Source organism: Neocloeon triangulifer, unplaced genomic scaffold (genome assembly GCF_031216515.1).
Source record: "Neocloeon triangulifer isolate White Clay Creek 2 clone unplaced genomic scaffold, ASM3121651v1 ptg000014l, whole genome shotgun sequence".
NCBI lineage: Eukaryota > Metazoa > Arthropoda > Insecta > Ephemeroptera > Baetidae > Neocloeon > Neocloeon triangulifer.
The window spans coordinates 27027050-27042230 of NW_026775556.1; the positions used below are offsets into that span (position 1 = coordinate 27027050).

The 15181-nt window shown below is 36.5% G+C and overlaps 1 protein-coding gene across 3 annotated transcripts in view; it reads left to right on the forward strand.

Annotated features, from left to right (window-relative positions):
- The window catches only part of LOC132201634 (neural cell adhesion molecule 2), a 211851-nt gene that overhangs the window by 152175 nt on the left and 44495 nt on the right, over positions 1 to 15181 (forward strand). The window lies entirely within an intron of this gene.

Here is a 15181-nt window from a genome sequence, read left to right on the forward strand (position 1 = left end):
ATCAAAAATTAATTTAAACACAATTATCAAGTAATTAAAGACAGATGAATTTGTTTGAAGAAATTGGCACTCAAGGAGATTATCATGAAATCAAAGAGGTCGGGATTTCCTCGTTGCAATTAAAAGTTGTTCTTATTCAAAAACAACAAATTGCTCAATGTTTGTTGTCTTTTAATAAAATCATTTTTTTAATGAGGTAACGGCCCGATCTCTTCATTCCCTTAAAAAATGAAATTAATGCTTTTTACCTAATCCGCTGCTTTTCTCTGCGAGTGTTTGATTTTTTTTTTCGTTTTTCTCAGCAGCTCAGGGAACATCTTTTCACTATCGCTATCTTTTCAAAAGCAGCTTCGTCTTGTATGACGTCGATCGTATCGAGCGAGGGTGAGGAAAGTGTAAAAAATATTATGGCAATGATGAATGCCACGGGGCGGTGCGTGTCGCTCTGGCAAGAGCTGATCGCGTCGGCCGATATTGCACTTTGGCTAAAATAACAGCGGCAGAATATCCGGTCTTTGTATCGTTCCGGGCCGGGAGCGAAAGAAATTTGCTGCCAATCGGGACCTGACTGAGCTTCAAGTTGGCAATCAGTTTGACGATGACTCGGCTTTGTATGTGTTTTGCTCCGGAAATTGGCAAAAGGAAAAACTGCAGCCGCACACAGGAAAACCGCGGGAAGCAAAATGTGCAACTCATTGTGCGCAAGAAAGAGAGAAATAAATAACCCCCAGGGGGATGGAAAGTCATTTTTTTTGTAACTATATTTTCTTATAATTCTTCTCGGAGAAGGAAATGAAAAAGTGATGCTGATGAGTTAAGAGATAATTATTCTTTTAAAGGAAAACTTCTCTCGTTTGCTATGGTGGTTGAATAAAGCGGCTTTCAAACTAGTTATAAATTTCATCATCTGAAGCTCTTCAGATTTGGCGCGCTTGTTGTTTAGTTCTGAAAGCGTTTTATTTTTAATTAGCTAAAGTTTTGCCGTATAACGTTGTTGGACGAGCTATAATTTAGCATTATGTTACCACCTCATGGAAGTTTTGCAGTAATTTCATCTCAGCGCAGCATAAACTTGCAACTTTGCATCGCAGGTATAAACATAAAATATTTATATGGCTGCAAATCCGAAATAGGTCTGACTAGAAAAATTCATTTAAATTTCATTAAAATTCATTTACAAAACTTTACTACGTTGAAATAATTAAATGATTAACAATAATAATTCGTCAGAATTAACAGAAATCGCATATTAGAAGTCAAGGGTGTAAAATTTGCTAAATAATTGTTTCCAGATTTAAGCAAAATTTGAAGAAGTATAAAAGTATATAAAATCTTTAAATAATTTATAATTTGATAAAAAAAATTACCATAACTTGTTATTTTAATTTTAAAAAAAGGTGAAATGAATAAAAATTGGAAAAGTATATAATAATAAAGAAATTAAAATTTAATAATTTAATTTAAAAAAATTGGAATAATAAAAATTATTAATAAAATTTTAATCCAAATTAATATAAGCAAAATGTGTTGGCTAAAGTGGCTTTAATATTCCGTCGTGAAGCTCACATATTAGTTAATAAGTGCACCCTTTTCACACCCTCGCTCGAGGCTCATTGTAGGTGAGGGTACAACATTATAATATATTCCAGAGAGAAAGTGGGCGTCGTTTTAATGCACAGCAAACTGGCGGAGGCATTTTCTCTCCTCACACATGCCGACACACATTTCGTAAACTTTCAATTTCCGATTCATTCCGGCATTTCCTCGACTACATTATCCTCGCCGGGAGGCAGAACGCGCCGCGCGTCTTCTTTTCACCGTCGGAAATGAAAATTCATTCCGCCACTAATAAATTTATCATTATCAGCCGCGCCGTGGCGTAAATTGCACCGTGTAATATTTATTTATTTTTCGGTCGCGTGCCTGCCAAATAAATCATTTGCGCACACTTACATGTTTTCGCCAACGCCGGAATTTATAGCGAGGCGCGCGTTCGTTCGAAAGCGCCTCCGATAAATAACCAAAGACGAAATTAACTCTCGGCCAGGAGTTGATTACCGAAGCAGCCGGGGGAGCAAATGGCTCGGGCGATAATTTGATTAACAGTCAAACTCCAGCTCTTAATCTCAATTTGCGCCTAAGAGCTTCACGCCTCCCGTTAGTATTGCACTCACGGCGAATACATATGAACTGGTGATCGGGAAATTTAGGGCCGTTTACTCGACTTTTAGGACCCAATTGACTCGTCTTCAAATAATGATTTTGTTAATTATCAACAATCATAAGTGTTAAATCAGATAATGGATCAATTTTTGAATTTTTAATATGAATGAACAACTCGTGTTTAAATAAATCAAAATTTTTTTTAAATTTGATCAAACGATGCATTAAATATTAATAATAAAAACAATTTAATAAATTGAGTGAGACAATTCAACGATATCTTAAATTTCCTGCTATTCATCCAATTGAAAATTTACCGCAAATTAATGCAGCAGTGCCAATTCAATTAGATATGCAACCTGCTCAACGAACTCGTAAATCAAATTGCATAAATCGTAATTTGTAGCAAATAAAAATCTTTTTTAAACAATTTTATGCACCTCTATAAGAAAAATTTTTCAAAATATGTCGAAATCTTCATAATCTTCTGAATATTAAACAGTTTAAAATATTTAGTTAGTTTATATTTTTATTTATTCATTTTTAAATTTATTTTATTTATTTATTTAATTTATTATTAAATTTTGATTTATTTTATTTTATAATAGTTATTTTTGTGTTGCCACAAGAAATTTTTGCCAAGAGCCGTAGTTAAATAAATGATTTCGTGTCATTTTCCTTCCTGAGTGTCCCAGATATAAATTTTTTCCAAAAAAAAAGCATCGAGAAAGAGACGAATTTTTCTTTCTGTGTGTTTGTTGGAGAGAGGAAGGCGACGAGCAGAATCAGCACTTGTTGGGCAGAGACGGGCGCCGCCAACTGTCTCTAGAGAGACGCGCAGGAAATTGACGAAACGTGACGCCTTTCTGTTGATTGTATCTCCGGCAGAAATTCATTTTTCACAGGCGCCCCCGCCCTTCGGAAAATGACGAAATTTCGCTCGATTATCAATTTTTGGATGGCTTTTTTCTCCTGATACACTCAAGTTCCACATCTTTTCTTGGCTGAATTCCTTTCCGAGAAAAGTTGCGACTTTCTCGCCTTTTTCCCGACACATAAGAGAGCGGCAGCCACTCTTGGAAAAATGACTGAGAGGAAAAGATGAGGTGTGTGGAATGCTGGTGCTGGCAAAACTTTGTCTCGGGAATTCGCAGAGCCTTCTTAAGTGGAAATAGTTCCGATAAGTGTCGTCGTCTCATTCTCCGACAAGTGACGGGTAATTGAATTCCGATAGAGTGCAACACAATGCATCCCCTGCCGCGTGTTGTCGCTTCTTTTTCCATTAGGGTGTGCAATTTCTGAAAGTTTGCACTTCTCGCAGCTGCATCAGGCACTGATATTGCAAAAAGAAAAAAACGCAAGGACGCCTGAACAAAAAATTCGATTCGTGAAGCTTCTTGTATGTAAAAGATTAGAATTAAATTTAATTTATGACATAATTAATTTGCAATTTTGTTAATTTGTTTATGTTTAAAATTAGATTTTTGATTTTTCTATAATCTAAATGTTTTGAAATTGAAGAAATTTAATTTTGCAAATGGAAATTTTGTACCAGAAACTAAAATTTTCCTAGCATTAATTTAAGGCGATGCTTCTAATTTAATTTTAATATATATTTTTTCTGTGCTATTATCAGTATCATTCATAATTTCAAGAGCCAAAACATTACATTTGAATATAAAAGAACTTGAAAATTGAAATATCTTGCGATCATTGTGGTTTTTCTGTAAAAAAAAGAATCACCAAAATTTCAGACTTTTTATACCTCATTTAATATTGTGAAATAAAATTAATTTCATCTCAGCTTAAGTAATTCTTTATTTAGTTAAAGTTTAGCAAATTAAACAGATTTTTTCTTTCTCTCTTTCCACTCCTTTGAGTTTTGTGCAAAAAGGTGGAGCAAACTTTGAAGTTTTTGTTTACGGCATTATTAAATTTTGAAGCTTTCAAGTCTTGCACCTCGGCTCGCAACTCATTTTGCACGCCCGCTTGCTTGCTTTTATTCGACAATTCAATTTGGCGCAGCAGCTTTTGTCGCCCGTCGTCGCAGCATCACACGCGCGCACGCCAGATTTTCCACACACATACGACGTGTACACAAAGCGCGAAAGAGAATGTGGGCGCTGCTGTCGTGTTTATTTCGACGCGAGATCTAAATTAGGATTGCGATTCTGTTTACATTTCACTCTAGCTGTATGCGTGCGTATGCAAATACGCACTTCTTGCGCGCTCGCGACTTGGATCTTTTGGCTTTGTGGAGCCGAGCCGAGCGCGTCTTTGCGACAGGAGAGATGTGAATTATTCGTTCGGGGCTCACAAATGCCTTAATTCCAAATTCAGAAGCGAATGAAACCATTTCCAAATAAATTAGACAGACGCTGTTCGTCCTCTTTGTGAGGGACTAAACCAATTTGAAACAAGTTAATTAATGTAAATTTTTATGTTAATATAATTGTTTAAGCAAAATTAAGCAAAATTTTTACTAAAAATGTCCATAATTGAGTTTTACCCAAAACAAAAATAAATGATTATTCGAAAATTAATTTTGTTTCGACGTTCTATGCAATTATTTTTAGAAAAACTGTCAAAATATCTTCTGAAAATTAAAATTAACAAATATCTGACCTGAATTTGTCATTTTGCCTTTCGTGGCACCGATGAATTTGAATTTCGAGAGAGAAGCGAACCAAATTGCCAGCGAACCGAACGTTTCTCTCCAGCCGCCTGTGAAACAGGCAAAGTAATTGCGATTCAGCAGAACGGCAAAACGCACGCCCGCCGAGCTTTGAGCTCACAATGCTGGAAATAACACTCTCATATTGGAATAATTTGCATTGCAAAATATTTATCTCGCTTTGAGCCGCGCACCACCATAAATAATAAATTCAATTCAATGCTGGGCGTTTGTTCTCTCTCTCTCTAGTGCGAGCCAAAAGTCGGCACTAATTGGACTGTTCTGTTGCGAAATCTGGGAAATTGTGTTTTTCAGCACAGAGCTGAATTGGAAGCACCTGCAAAACAAATAATGAGCTCTCCGCTGAAACCGAGAGCAGACACTAACAAGTGCGTGATTACGTTAAAATTTATACACAAATTTCATTTTAACCAACTTTTTCATGTAAAAAATAAGTGGAAAAATAATTTTTTTAGATAAACAATGATGTAGTGGAGGAGTAAATACATTAATATTTATCCTGGCGGATATCGATTTTGCCTCGATGGTTGCTTGGTAACAAACAAAAGCATCGTCAGAGAGCCCCGAGGAGACTGAGCATTAGGAAAGTGAAGTGCTCCTCTGGTGCTCCGACGGCAGCCAACGCGAATCTTGTTGTTTCGCCGTTGATGAGGATTAAAACCAGAACAACGGCGGCGGGCGGCGAAATGAACAAAAAAGTCCCGGCCGGGCATGAAAGGCAGGCCTGGTCTCAGTGGGGATGAGCGAGAAAGATGTTCTCGCCGCCTCTCCGCGCTGAAAAATCGCCCGTGTATCTCGCTCTAAACGGCATTATCGCTCTCTCGAAACAATGCCGCCGAGATAAGATGAGATGATATAGAGGCCGTTCTCATTAAACTTGATGCCGAGCAACCGCTCTTTTTGAAAGGCGGGGCATTTTTTTCTGAAAGCAGGTCTTTGCCATTTTTCGAGAGGGCTTCAATTCGTGCTAACGAGAACAAAAAGGAAAAAAAAATATGATGATCCTTGTCAAGTACCGTAATTTTTTAATAAAGTGGACAACGTTTGATGAAACTGTCGGTTGCAAATTGAAATCTTTAACAAATTTTAGCGACAAAAAATGTAGGCTTCATTTTTCAAAGGTAATTTTTAACAAAACCGTTCACGATTTGCTTTAGAAAAGCTGTAAATTTTAAACTTTATAAGAATTGTTTTGAATTTTATTTTGAAATAACACAATTAAACAAAATTAGAACCAATCTTAAATCATTCTGAAACTTCCGATTCTAAACCCTTGTCAAACAGGAGGCCATTGAGGCCACGACCGAGTCCACTTCGAGACCATGGTCTCTATGGACTCGAGCGTGGCCTCAGTGGCCTCGAGTTGAGGTCACTTTGAGCACTGACTCCGTGGCCTCGATGGACTCGGTGTGGTCTCCATGGACTCGGAGTGACCTCGGCGGTCTCCGTGGACTCGGGAGTGATCTCGGTGGTCTCCGTGGACTCGGAGTGATCTCGGTGGTCTCCGTGGACTCGGGAGTGATCTCAGTGGTCTCCGTGGACTCGGGAGTGATCTCGGTGGTCTCCGTGGACTCGGAGTGATCTCAGTGGTCTCCGTGGACTCGGGAGTGATCTCGGTGGTCTCCGTGGACTCGGAGTGATCTCAGTGGTCTCCGTGGACTCGGGAGTGATCTCGGTGGTCTCCGTGGACTCGGAGTGACCTCGGTGGCCTCGGAATGGTCTCAATGGTCTCGAAGTGACCTCGGCGGTCTCCATGCACTCGGAGTGGTCTCAGTGGCCTCCGAGTGACCTCAAGTTGTGATTTTGATTTTTCGCATTATTTTTAATATTTTAAAATTTTAAAAGCAGCAGATTTTTTTAAAGGCAATGTTTTTATGAAAATTATATGAAAAATTATTCTGTTGAATATTATTACAGATTACAATTTTGATTTGAAAAAATCAACCAAAATAAAAACTGAATATTTTGGCAAAAATAAAGCTGAAGAGCCTTATTACATTATTAAATTGATTAAAATATCTATTTTTTAATGACTTTCTGGTTAAGATTTTGATTAAACTGGTTTCAATTTTTTTTATAATTATGACTGATCAACAGAAGATAAATTAATAATTAATATACCTAATTTCCTATTATGATCCATTTCAACTGGCGGCTGTTTTTTGGAATTAATTATGGTTCACGTAGCAGCAAGTACAAAAACAACGCGGTTTAGAGAACAACTCATAAATACAAAAAAAAAAAAATAATTCAATTTTGCATATTAAAAAGTTTCTAATTTTTGCAAAATAATTTTTTTTTATAATTTGATGTAAATTAAAAATTTTAAAATATTAAAAATAATGCGAAAAAATAAAAAATTAAACTTGAGGTCACTCGGAGGCCACTGAGACCACTCCGAGTGCATGGAGACCACCGAGGTCACTTCGAGACCATTGAGACCATTCCGAGGCCACCGAGGTCACTCCGAGTCCACGGAGACCACCGAGATCACTCCCGAGTCCACGGAGACCACTGAGATCACTCCGAGTCCACGGAGACCACCGAGATCACTCCCGAGTCCACGGAGACCACTGAGATCACTCCGAGTCCACGGAGACCACCGAGATCACTCCCGAGTCCACGGAGACCACTGAGATCACTCCCGAGTCCACGGAGACCACCGAGATCACTCCCGAGTCCACGGAGACCGCCGAGGTCACTCCGAGTCCATGGAGACCACACCGAGTCCATCGAGGCCACGGAGTCAGTGCTCAAAGTGACCTCAACTCGAGGCCACTGAGGCCACGCTCGAGTCCATAGAGACCATGGTCTCGAAGTGGACTCGGTCGTGGCCTCAATGGCCTCCTGTTTGACAAGGGAAGTTGAAATCCTCATTGATCTTATTTAAAGTGATACTCAATTTTTTTTACTCTTTTTCATTAGATTAAGAAGAAAGGTAATTTTTGTAAAAACGGCACCGCCACTAATAAAAACTATGCAAAACTCTAGGATTACTTTTTTCTGTTATTTAATTAGTTTTTTTGATCTTCATAATCCATAAATTAACCTTATTTAGGAGTATAAAATTCAATCTAGATTTTCCTGATTGTTATTTTAATTCCGAGCAGCAATCGGCAGTTTTTAATTAACGCGTTTCGCCCACGGATTTCATTTCACTGTGCAGAAGCTCAGAGCTAAATTTTCCAGCTGGGCGATGGCACGGAGAGCTAGAGCCGTATAATAAATAATTCTTGCCGAGTCTGCCAATATCCCGCGGCCTGTTGAGCTTTTGCAGAATGACGGGGCGGAGGGAAAAAGAAACCTTTCTGGGGCGAGAGCGAAAATGAATACAGAGTATACGAGTGCAAATAGTAGCTGCTGCTTTTCTTACGCCACAAAGAGAGATATGAGAGAGCCACCGGCACATTATCCTTTATGTGGAAAGGGCCGATCTTTTTGTATCGCGGCGCCCCCCAAATTGGCGAACGCATCAGGTGATTCGTCCATTGACACCGGCTGTTTTTTTTTGTTTGAGTGAATTTCCGCTCCGCACAAACTGATCGATCTGCGTTGGTGGCAAAAAGCGGCTCTCTCGTCGGTTAAAGGCGATGGATGTTCCCACTCGGCGCGGCAAAGTGAAAAGGCCCAGCCGGCGACATTTGAGCTCCCTGGCCGGTCCCCTGATAAAAAGAAAGTTAGTTCGCCAACTTCGCCCGACCGAGCTCGTTAAGGCAAACTAGCCCCCATTTCAGCCGAGGAGCAGGGACCATCGCAACAATTAATCATTAAAAATGGTAATTAATCGCGTTGGCGGCCTAATTGGCCGTCAGCAGGAGCAATAATTATAATAAGTGCCCTTGGAGTCCTCCATAGAAAGTAAAAAGAAAAAATATCATCGACTTTTTTAATACGCAAAGCCAAGATTTAAGTATATTTATTTTTTTAAATTTAAATTTAAACAATTCTTAAGCATTGTTTTAAAGAAACTTTTATATTATTGCAATTTTTTAATATTTTGTAATAAAAGAATTTAATAAGCTTTTGTTATTTTATTTACATGTTATTAGTTTTGGAAACCTTGTCCCTTGTATCTCAATTGGTCTTGAAACAAAATCATTTCTATTTTACATAAAAATACGAACATCTATTCTGGCAATTACAAATATTTCTTCAAATAACTCTCACTGGTCTGGATTTGGACTTAAACGACATTATTTACCATTTTAATTTTACATTTTATTAACAATAATAATAATGCAAGACGATTTTCCATCAAAATTCGTGCAAATAATTGATTATAGATAATTGTTGGAACATAAAAGTTAAATTTTGCATTAAAAACGGTCTTCCATGTTCTTCTATGACAATAGTGATGAAATGAATTAGTTGAAATTATCTAAAATTCATCTAATTTTTTTTTTAATTTTTAATTTTTAATTTTTGCTTTTATTTAAAAGCAGATTAATCTTACTTTATACAGAATTTGACAAACAAAGTTTTTATTGATCTTTCAGTTTTTACGATCTGATTGATCCTTTTTGAAAATTTACATCGATTTATCAACTATTTATAATGAGCTGCACGCGAAATTCCATCTCCAACTTTATATTATTTTTGCCCATTTATTTTCAAAGGTTAATTAAATTATTTTCAGCCGCTTTGAGGTTGGTGGGGATATAATTGAGAGGAAAATGCAGCCAATCGGAAGGCGAGCAGGTCTTTGGTCGGGCACACCAAGTGCATCACACATGACCTGATTCGGCGCCGCCGCCGACTCAAAGGGCGCCTCACCCCTAATGATATTTCCAGCGGCGCACACACTAGCTCGCTGCTTGTGCACCCACTCTGCTGATAGATGGTAACCCAAGGTAAATCAGCACTGGCAGAAGCGCTATTTTCCGCCCGGCTGCATTCATAACAAAGAAATCCCGTATTATTGAAGACGGAGCCGCGCTATCTGCGAAGACAGGCCGACCCCGCGCGCCAAGACCCCGATAACCAACCCTCTCTCTCTTCTGAGATTCCAGACCGGTCGGTGTGCACGTGTGCGCTCTAAGCCGCCGCTAAATGCTCCTTCGCTCTTTGATATATAATAAATTAGTCATGAAAATGCATGATTCACTGCGCTTTAATCAAATGTGCATATTCACGGGGCGTACGTGTGTGCACAGAGAGAGAGCTCGAGCTCGAGCGAGCGGAACCCGCCAAAAAGTGGGACGCTTTGAGGTTGAGAGAGCGCGTCAGCAGTTTGTTCTCCGAGAGCGACGACTTGCGCCGTAGTTTGATTTAAAATTGCATGCATTATTCATCTATCTCACTCACTCGCTCGCTCACTCTGCTGTGAGAGTGAAAAATTAAACCAGAATCGAAATTGAATAAATTTGCACTATTAATAATATTATTTTCTCAAAAATATCAAAAAGTAAAAGAAATATAAAAACTTTAATCAAGATTTGCGTTATTATTTTGAACGTTTTTCAATGTAAATCGTGGACAAATTTAATGCTTTATTTATAGCAAAATTCTTGCTAGTGGTGGTGCCTTTTTTCCCAACAATTCCTTTTTCTTTTCTTGCAAATAAATTGTTTTTAACAGTGGAATGGAAACAATGTTAGGTATCAATTTCGAAAAATAAGCAACAATAATGAGAGGAAAATCCAAATTATTCTGGTTTAATGTTGAAATTTAGCTACCAAATCCGCCAAATCCATTGAATCAGTTCAGGTGATTAATTAGTATTTTCATATTATTTATTGACTGCAAACCCGGCAAAATGAAATTTTTGATTTTTTAATTCTTATTAAAAACAAATCCTTACAAGATTTTCGTCCGACTCAACTTACACTAAATTTATCTTCATACTTTGAAATGAACAATCTGATTCACGTGGTGGTTTTAAATTTGATTTGCAGATTGTTATGTCGAACCGATTTTTTTAAGAAGGATATAAGGGAAGTGGAAATTGAATTTACCTGAATGCAAAGAACCTGGATGTATATGAAAATGAAGTTGTTTAAATTAAAAACGTAATAATTAATTAAATAAGTGACTTAGTCACTTATGAAAATTTAATGACCAGATATTTCAAAAAAGTTTTAGGAGTAAGCAAATTTTCCAGAAGCTCATACTTGTATCTTTTGATTGATGATGAAGAGCCTTTTGTAACTAAAATTAAGAATACATTTAATTTAAGTGATACCAGAGCTTATGATGAGTTTCTAACACATATTCGGGTGAGAAAAGAAAGAGATTTTAACGATGAAATATACCAAACACCAGCAATGTTAAATAATCAGTGGAAAAAGCCTATGTTTGAAAACAGACATGTTCAAATTGTGTATGTAAACTTTGTGACGAAAAAGAGATTTCCCAGTATCACTTCCTTAATTGTTCTAAAAGAGTAAAATCTCTAACCGAATATGCTACACAAGATAAAGATAAAACTTAAATATTACATTTAGATATATTATTGATTTCGACCAGCAATTCATGACGTTGTACACATTTGTGTTTAATAAAGACAATAATAATAATTAATTAAATTTCAAATTTCCATGCCGCGATTGGCGAGGGTAATGTAGATGGGTATTTTAATTCATCATTTCATCAAGATTGTAATGATTTAAAAAGTATTTTATTATTAATTCAATATCCAATTATATTTACGGATTTATATTTTCTTTACAACTACCATAAAACCTGAGAGCCTAACAAAAATTGCATTTAGCAAAAGGTCAATCTACTAATAATTCAAATCAATTATATAAAAACATAGAAATATATGATATTTGTGTATTTTAAATTCAAGAAATGTGTTTTAATGAGTACCAATTATTTAATTTATTTAAATTAAAAAAAAAATTAAAAAAAAATATCTATTGTAAGAAATAAATAATACATATGTGGCATTAAACAAATTTTTTTTATAAACATAAAATAATATACATTTTTATATTTATGTTTTATAATTTATTTTAATTCTTGTGGTTGGACCTTCATAATTATAATAATTCACCTGCGTGAGAAACTTACTTTTAACAAATTAAATAGTTGTGCCGAGTTATTTGCTCGCTCGCTCGCTTTCTCTCACGGGCAGACGAAAATTGCGCGGAAAATGAGCACTGGAGAGAGAGGGTTAGGGGCACGCGGCACATAAACGTGGCCGCGTGGAATCCACCCACCCAAGGCTTGAGTTTCACGCGCGCGCCAAGCAAGCAAGTTTATCTGCCTGGCTCACATACGCGTGGAAAGAGAGACGAGGGCTGTAAGTTTCACGTATCCACTTGTGTGTGTATTCTGCACTGGTGGAGCCAGCCATAAATAATTCACGCCGTATGCGAGGACAACTTTGCATGAGTCTCTCTCTCTCTCCCACTTTTTGACAAGGGCACTTTTTATACAGACACGAGTGTATGCTCTTGTACGATACAGCATATGACGAGAGCACGTCGCTGGGCAAAAAGTCGAAAGGCACGCATAATTGTATGGCTGAAAAAAAAGTGGAAAAAACGGAAATGAGGGCGTTTGCAATTATTTTTCATTGCCTTGGTAATTTTTAATATAGGCTTTTTGTGGAATATTATTGGTGCTTCAATATGAACTCAAATTTGGATGGGAAAAAAACGCACAAGTGTAAAAGAGAACAAAAATAATTTCAAAACATCGGAGGCTAAAAATATAAATAATAAGAATAATTTGCAAAACTTTTATTTTGTCATAAGTTATGGTTAAAATTGTGGAATAAATAAATATTAACCTATTCTGAATATTTTGATTCAATTTAAAAGAAATTACCAAGCCATAAATAATTATTAAGTCAGCAAAATTAATTAATATTATTAAAAAATAACATATTGTGATGCTCATTACAGCGGATGGGGTTTTTTGTCTCGGAAGTTTTAGAAAAATTCTTGTAGTGGTGGTGGTGCCTTTTTGTCCAACAATTCCTTTTTTTAAATCAATTGTTTTCAACAATCGAATGTATTTGTAAAAATATGGACAAATAAACCACAATAATAATGCATATCTTAGACTGCAAAAATAGTTTAAACAAGTTTGAATGCATCGAAATTTCATTTTTTGTATTTTATTCTGTAATATTTTGCATTTGAGGAAGGAAATTTGCACAATGTATTAATTTAAAAGGGCTTTAATCGTTCTTTAGTCTTGCCTTTTCCAGTTCTAACTGTTTGTCCAATTAAAAATAGAACCAAGAAAAATGGACTTGAAATTAGAAAAAAAAAGAATTTTAAGTTGGAATATCAAAACTGATAATATTCCAAAACCTTTTGCAAAAGTCGTTCCATTTACCACTTATTGTAAGATAGGAAAAAAATTGGAAAAACAGCAATTCATATCAAACATATTTTCTGACGTTACTACCGAAAATTCGCAAATATAAAAGTCAGGTTACTTTGCAATTCGAATAAATAAAACTTTGACAGGGAATTCGAATCGCTCGCAGCCTAGCTTCTTCCCCATAATAACTTTTCAATGAGGTTGAACAATGCTTTTCCGGAAACTTTTCCAAATCCCTTCGGTGCCGCATCATAAATTTCCAGATTATTCGGACTTGCAAATTCCTCTCCGACTTTCACTTCTTTCGCAGAGAGTTCCAAAAATACTTTATTAAAACTCGATGTGGGGCACGACGCCGAGAGAGAAATGTCGACATCAAAGGCAAACTTTTCTCTCGTCGGCATTTGTGTGTGTGTGTGGATCCGAGAGCAGGGCGTATTACGTTATTAGCGTGTGCGTTTTATAGAATTATTCAAGTTATGAGCAAAGTTTCGGCAGCGCTCGGCAGGCTATTTAGCCATCAGCATTATCGCGTCGTAATCCAACTTTGACCTTATCAGCGCAGCTCCCTTTTGTAAATTCCGAAATTACGCGCGGGCATAAATTAAGGCCGCGGGCTTGTATTCGGATTCTTTGAGGTCCCTTTTGAACACGACACAAAATTACCATGTCTCGCTCGCTCGCACGCGCAGGAGATAATAATTAATCCCTCCAGACCGAAATCAGACCCACCAATTAAGCGGTTATCAACGCCGCGTTTTATGGAACCTCGAAGACGTGATGTTCGTCGATTCGTCGGAATTAGCCGCCGCCGTCTAATGTGCCAAGCAGCTCCGAACACATGCACTTGTGCGCCGACGAGAAACTGAATATTTCTCGTCATTATCACCCTTTCAGACAAAGCCGGCAGACGTAATCGAGACTCTCTTGCCAGTCAAAAGGATAATATGAGATGTGTGTGTCATAAATTTGATACACAAACGCTCTCACGTCTGTTCGAGTTTATCTCTTATCAAACGCACAAGCAACTAAAGAGAAATTGTGTGCAACAATTTTCACAATTGTGCAAAATTTCAAAACATTTAAAGGTCTATGCAATTTTAAATTATTGATGGTAATTTGGTAAATAGAAAAGTAATAAACATTATTTTAGTTATTTTTAATGTATTGTGTGCAAAATAAAACAATAATGAAATTTTGGCTCCTTTATGACTTAATTACCTCTTATTTTTTTGTGCAAATGCTGTCCCTGATATATTATAAGAAATATTTAAAATACATAAATTATTATTTAATTGAAATAAGATATATTTTTTTTAAATTACGTAATAGAATTTCACGATTAAAGGTTGATTTTGATTGACTTGAATTTAAAATCGGATTTTCTTTGATGCGTTTTGTGAATTGTTAATTGTTTAACGACTTAAGACAGAAAAATATCCTGCTCTACATTTTTCGGCCACCAGCCATAATTTATGAGCTGTGGAATCATTTTGACAAGGATTATTATTACAAAAACCAATTTTTTTAAGGATATTTTTCTTTCAAATTAACAATTTTACTTGAGAAATTATTCAAAGTTACATTTTTTATTAAATTAAATTTTAAAATTGAGAGCTTCTATTACCAGAAACTGAAAGGCTCGATTTATTTTCTTCAGTGTTTCATTTTATTTTCCATATAACACTTTTCACTTGTTTTGTGAAACAAACTTTTGCTTTTTAACCTTTTGCTGTAATTTTTTTTTTATATATAAAAGGTAAAACATCTCGCTTTAGAGAAACTTTGCGACTAAAGCTGTGTTAATTTTCACTCATTTCATTAATAGCGTGATGAGTTTGCAAAACGAAATGAGCGAGCCTTTTGTTTCTTTAAAAAAAAACTTAATCTCCAACTCGTGTGTCGTCGTTCAAAATTTTGGCAGGAAGTAACCCAGCGTGCGCCTCTCGCTCGTCCTTTGATCTCTCTCATCTCGGCCAAGCAAACTTTTGGGCTAAATCAAATTTTAATTAAGAAATCTCGGGGGGCGAAAGAGGAAGGAAG